The sequence below is a fragment of the Micromys minutus genome, assembly GCF_963924665.1.
Source record: "Micromys minutus genome assembly, chromosome: 7".
Taxonomy (NCBI): Eukaryota; Metazoa; Chordata; class Mammalia; order Rodentia; family Muridae; genus Micromys; species Micromys minutus.
In genome coordinates, this window is record NC_137976.1 from 46133822 (window position 1) to 46140007 (window position 6186).

Genomic DNA, 6186 nt, shown 5'->3' on the forward strand with positions numbered 1-6186 from the left:
CTGAGGCTTCTGGCAGAAGGAGGTTGGGAGATGAAGTTGGCATCTTTGTTGCCACCTATTCTCAGGCAAGGATCCTAAGAGATCGATGGCTGTCAGGTTTTCTTCCATTCACATAAGCAGCCAGAAATTCTACACAAACCACATTCAACTTCAAACCTATATTTAACTTAAAAACTCACTGACTTAATACCACAGACCCTGGGATGGGTCTGGTTTCTTTCTTATTTTAAGCAGCTATGGAATAAGTTGCTAGCTCTTTTGGATTTGATGTTCATTTTCTCAACATTGGAAGGAATTAGATTATTGCTAGGGCAGGTTTCATCTCAACCCCCCACCTCCCTTTTCCCTCAAACTCAATGGAAGGTCCAGGCTACAGGGAACCACAATGACTGCTTTTGTAGCACAGGAATGTATTTACAGGTGAGCACAGCTTCTGGCTCCATCTTTGCAGGGCTTGACTGGATCACTGGGCTGGAACATTCTAGTACAGATGAATGGGGAAGAGACCCTGGGTTATAGCCAAGAGGAAAGGGGTTTCCCTTGACTTGAAGATTTGCAGTTAGTCAGTCTTGATGCCCTCGGGGAGCTCCACCTCCACTGGGGCGCAGTCCTCTGGCTCTAAAGTAAAGTCCCTGCAGAACGTCTTAGGTGGGCTTGGAACTTTTCTGCTTTCTTCCTCAGGGTAGTTTCCATAGCATCGCTGCAGGCAGAAGAAAAGAAAATCTGTAAGGTACTGATGAGGAAGCCGTCCTGGGAGACAATGTCCACAAAGTCAGCAGGGATGTCACCAAACTGGTGATACAGGATGGAGATGAAGCTGACGTACAGGGTGTGGTGCCTTACCATGGCGGTTTCAGACCGACACAGGAGGTTCAGGAACCACTTCCAGTGCTCAAATGCCTCATACACATTGCCCAGGGGGAAGCACACAAAGACAAACTGGAGTTCAACAAGTATATCCTGGGGCTTGCCAGGGAACTGCTTGCAGAGCACAGTCTTGAGGGCATAGCTCTAGTCCATGCTGTGCCTGGTGATCTCTGTTGGTGTGGCATCTGCTGGGAACATCTAAGTGGGCAACTCTGAGAAGTAAATTTCTGTCCCGGCCCTGGGCTTCATCTCAGGCAGCCGGGCTAAGCCCTCTTGATAGTTTTTGTACTTGGTACTGCAGAGGGGTAGGTTCTGCTCCACCCTGTCCTTGGTGTGCTTCATGGAAAGTACAGGCAGCACATCTGTAAAGGCGCTGATCTGCTGGCTCTTGGGCTGCAATTTCTCCATGGTGGCCTCACTGATGAAGTTGGTGAGTGAGGTCCATTTCTTGAGTGTACCATACCGGTAAGGTCCCAGAAACTGGTCCAGCTCTTGGAGATTGGCTCTCATGGCTTCTACTTCAGCATCTGGAGCTGGAGACAGGTCTACCTCTTCCTGAACTGCATTCCAGCGCAGGACTATCAGCCCTCGCTGCTTTGGACTGAGAAAGAAACCCATCCAAGGGCCCACCTCCCTGGGACTGGCGTCGTCCACAGAGCTGTAGTAGAGGAAGTGGATGCCAGGGGGGATCATCTTCACTCCCTGGAACTTGGGCCCCACCTCCCAGGAGATGTAGTCAATACCAAACTCTGTCCCCTTGTGCATGTTCAGAATGACCACAGTGGCTCCCTCAAAGAAGAGCTGCTTGGCTAACTCAGGATCCATTTGCATGGAAGCCATGAGGCCAGTAGAGGGTCACCAAAAGCAGGGCTCTTTTCTGTCTCCCTAACACTTCACACTCCGGCTCTGCGCAGTTCTCAACTTTCTTAATGTGGAAATCATTTAATATACTTCCTCATGTTGTGGTGACCTTTCAATGACAAAATTATATGTATTACTATGCCATGAATGTAATTTTGCTACTGTTATGAGTTGTAATGTAAATACCTGCGTTTTTCAATGGTATTAGGTTACCTTTCATCCTACATGGGTTGAGACCCACAGATTGAGAACCTCTGATCAAGATAAATGCTTCAGACAGAAAGGAACGCATGAGATTTGTGAGTGACCTTCTAGGGTACTGGGGAAGGAAGATGAGGATTAACACCCACTCATGGAAGACAGATACTTAAACTAGGATATCATTAACACCCTGTGACATTTGAACCCTTCAACATTTTCTAGTTTAAGGACTCTAGGATTTGCCATTAGACCATGTTTCATCATTCTTAGCATAATTAAGAGGGAGAACAAAAATGATCAGAACTCTTGGTACTATGATGATGTTTTAATTAACAATACATTTTATTTAATTAAGAGGGAAGGCTCACCAACCATGTATATTTGTTAAAATGAGCCTACCTTATACTTAGTAACACTATTTTTTCTTGTCGTGGAATAATATGAAAAGCGTCAAGGACTTTGATGAGCCTGCATTATAATGGTAATATTGGCAGGAACTGCTTTTCAGGATACTGTGATTGTTTATTATTCTGTTGTGTCTCAATCCCTTTGAAAGTTATGAAAAGCCTGTTTCATTTCTTATTGAAGAAAATATACAAAATAAAACCATGAAAAGACAAAGTAATTAAACATAATGGAACTGCACACAAAAGACATTGTAGGGTAATGCAACTGAGTATGTTTTAGATAAATTCATTTAACTATATTTAGCACTAGTATAATTTGATATTACATTATTCTGCAGTAAGGTATGCCATAATAGTCAGTATATTTAGTTATTTTGCAACCATGTGTGTTCAATTACAAGTGTAGTTTGTAATAATATTCACCAAAATTAACATGACAATTAAAACTGAGTTCAGCTTAATTATTAAAAATTTCAGTGAATATTTTCTTTCTTTTGTTTTTTTATTCTGCAAAACAAAGAATTTTATTGTATTTTAACATAACTGAATAACTTCAGGATTCAATGTAACAATGACCTCATATAATTATCTTGTTTAACATGAAAGCAGCGTATAGGCCAGAACGTCTCCATGGGACTGTATGTCAGAGAGAGCCTCAGTTGTGTGTCATGCTGCAGCAGGCAGGAGCCTTGGTTTTTTTCCATTTGAGCCACAGCCACCTTTGTTCTTTGGACTCTGCAACATATCATTTACTTCCATGAGGACATGGTTTAGAATGCCCACTTGGGTGGCACTGTCTTCAAAGGAATTGGCTTTGGAGCCAAAAGGCTTGTCTTCTCTCCAGGTAGAATTTCTTCTTAAATAATACATTCAGTAACATATTTTGAGGACTTTTAAACACTAAATGTATGTGCATGCATAAGTGTATAACTATATGTGCATGCATGATTGTGATGTGTGTGTGTGTGTGACAGAGAGAGAGAGAGAGAGAGAGAGAGAGAGAGAGAGAGAGAGAGAGAGAGAGAGAGAGAGAATAGGAGGAGGAGGAGGAGGAGGAGGAGAAAAAGAAGAAGAAGAAGAAGAAGAAGAAGAAGAAGAAGAAGAAGAAGAAGAAGAAGAAGAAGAAGAAGAAGAAGGAGAAGAAGAAGGAGAAGAAGAACTGAGGGGCTGCTTCCTAGCATTTGGAGTCTGTAATTTGGATCTGAAAAGGTAAGTTTACTTCTGATAAGAATAGGACTTTACCAAAGGGTTTTGTGAAACCCTGGGGTAAAAAATAGGCCAGGTTGAGAAGGGTGAAAAGACAAAAACTATAAGTAGGTCATCGGCCACAAGGAGTTTAAAGAAAGAAGACGACAGACATACTACAGCACTCTTTTTTTAGAAAAGGAAATCAAAGTTAGCACTTCTCAATTGAATGCTTTCTTACAAATTGTGAAGCAAGGTAGCCTTTGGTTCTCAGATCAGGGTACTTCAGATTTAGAAACTTGTAACAGCATAGTAAAGGATATCCAAGTTTGGTATCAGGAGAATGGACCCAAAACTATGACTGCTGAGATATTTTTTTCATATTAGATTGTGCTTATAGAGGTTCTTAATTTGGCCAAGAGTAGCCAAATATAGCATCTGTAAATGAGGAGCCTCATGGGAGTTTCTACTTTTTAATTTATGAGACTCAGGAAGATGTGGTAGCTCTTCAGTCTGGGTTGTCCTCTACTTACCCTATTCCTCGGGATGGTAATACCATAGCCATAGGCCTACAGGATTGTTTCTTCACTACTCATCTGTGTCCTCAAAACTGTAAAAGATTTACCTTTAGTCTTCCCTCTACAAATTTAAGACAGCCGAATCACAGAGAACAATGGAAAGTCCTCCCTCAAGATATTAGAAATAGTCTTACCCTTTATCAGTATTTTGTAGATACTTAAAAAAAAACAGAGATAAACACTCAGAAGTTTATTTGGTTTAATATGTAGGTGATGTCCTTATTTTCCACAAGGACAGAGCCTACCTACAAGAAGTGTTGTAACTGATTTCTCAGCTATCTCTATATGGGCTTAAAGTGGCTCCAGAAAAAATGCAGGTACAACCCCTACTTAATTATTTGGGTGATATTCTAAGAGAATACAGGCAATGAGACATGATCCATTAGAATTAAGGCTAGATTAGCTCACAAAGTTAAATGATTTTCAAAAAGTCTTAGCCTATATAAATTGGATTCACCCATTATTAAAAATGACTGCACCTAGACTTAAGCCATTATTTGAAGAGATTCTGATAGTAGCTTGATTGGTGCTCTGTTTCATGTTTCAAGGTCATCTGCTGGCCCTTTACTCCTTGAAATAGTTTTAAGTCATTTCAAGGATTTTCAGAAAAACAACTTATAAATTGTTGGATATGTTTAGCAATCTGTAACATATGTATCAAAATGGTAGCTTAAAACTCAGAGTTGGAGCTCCTTTGGGTAACAACACATAGTAGGAGACAAACAAGGAATCAGGTCTCCAAAGATACTTTAAAATTGGGATAAGATTTTTATATAAATCTTGCCCTGTCTTAAAAACCAGGTTTATAAAAGATAGAGAATAAAACAATGTCTGTGTAATGAGATATTAAGACTATACCTCAGGGCAGCAAGATGGCTTCCATCACTAGGGTCGAGCAGGTGGTGAAGCCACATGCCCCATTAATAAAGTTCTCTAACAGAAGAGTCAAACATAAACTCAGTGCTTCAGAAGGATCGGGATCTGCTGAGCTAACCCCTGCCCTCACCCTGCTCCTCTGTAATTTCACAGCATTCTAAAGAAAATATGTCCTCAGATTTACTGATGCATCAGGGACCACCATACACTGAAGAAATAATAAAATTATTGCCTCAGAAATACAGAAAAAAACCTGTGTCTCAATAGGAAATAAAGTTTGTCCAGTGTGGGGGTCCAGAGTGATCATTATGGCTGCTGCTTTGTTACCGAGAGAAGGATTAGCTTTACAATAAAGGACTTCCACCATGTCAAATAAAAAGCTATATATTAAACAACCTTAATAAATATTCTGTAAACAGAATAAAGTATAAAAACTCCAGGTGGCCACTTCTATCTCCTACATTGTGTATCTTGGTCAGTGTCCCCACAAGCTGACCTGGACACTTTTTAAAGTTTACATTAACAGAAACTATACTTCTATGCACGTATATAACATCAAAGTAATCTATTTGATACTGACTTAAAGACACTCAAGCTTTTACACTGTTAAAACTGGTTTTGTTGTCTAAAAGTTATGGTTATACCCTATGTTTTTACTCTTAAAAAGATACTCTGTGTCTTCGTTACTTTATTTTGTGGTATTGCAAAGGCACGCCATTGAGGGATTTTAAACTTCTTTTATTAGTGATTCATTTCTTTATTTTTAACTTTTATGTAAATTTGTGTTTTGCCTGAATGTTTGTTTGTGTGAGGTTGTTGGTTCCTCTGAAACTGGAATTACAGACAGCTGTGAGCTGTCGTGGGAGTGCTGGGAACTGAACCCAGGTCCTTTGGAAGAGCAGAAAGTACCTTTAACTTCTAAGCTGTTTATTCAGCCCCTAATTTTAAACTTCTTTAAGGAAAGTTTTGGAGTTTTCTGGAAAATTAAAAACTGAAATTTTCATTAATGAATGAATTTATTTATTAATTTTAAATTCTGATCACTGCTTTTCTCCTCCTCACAGAATCCCTTCCTCATCCCTTCTCTTCTGAGATGGTAAACACCTCCATCCTTGACACATTAAGTCTTTGCAGGTATAGGTAGATCCTCTTCCATTGAGGCCAGACAACGTAGCCCAGTTAGGCGAGTGGGATCCATTGTCAGGCGACAG

At 40.1% G+C, this 6186-nt stretch overlaps 2 pseudogenes across 2 annotated transcripts; one reads left to right on the plus strand and one right to left on the minus strand.

Moving 5' to 3' along the window:
- Positions 1–559: 559 nt before the first annotated feature.
- On the minus strand, positions 560–1716 carry LOC308422848 (protein AAR2 homolog; annotated as a pseudogene). Its single transcript has one exon. The product of its transcript is annotated as a protein AAR2 homolog (transcript).
- Positions 1717–2935: 1219 nt separating this feature from the next.
- On the plus strand, positions 2936–5278 carry LOC308422849 (alpha-ketoglutarate dehydrogenase component 4-like; annotated as a pseudogene). The gene is made up of 2 exons: positions 2936–2974; positions 4963–5278. The product of its transcript is annotated as an alpha-ketoglutarate dehydrogenase component 4-like (transcript).
- The last annotated feature ends 908 nt before the right edge of the window (positions 5279–6186 follow it).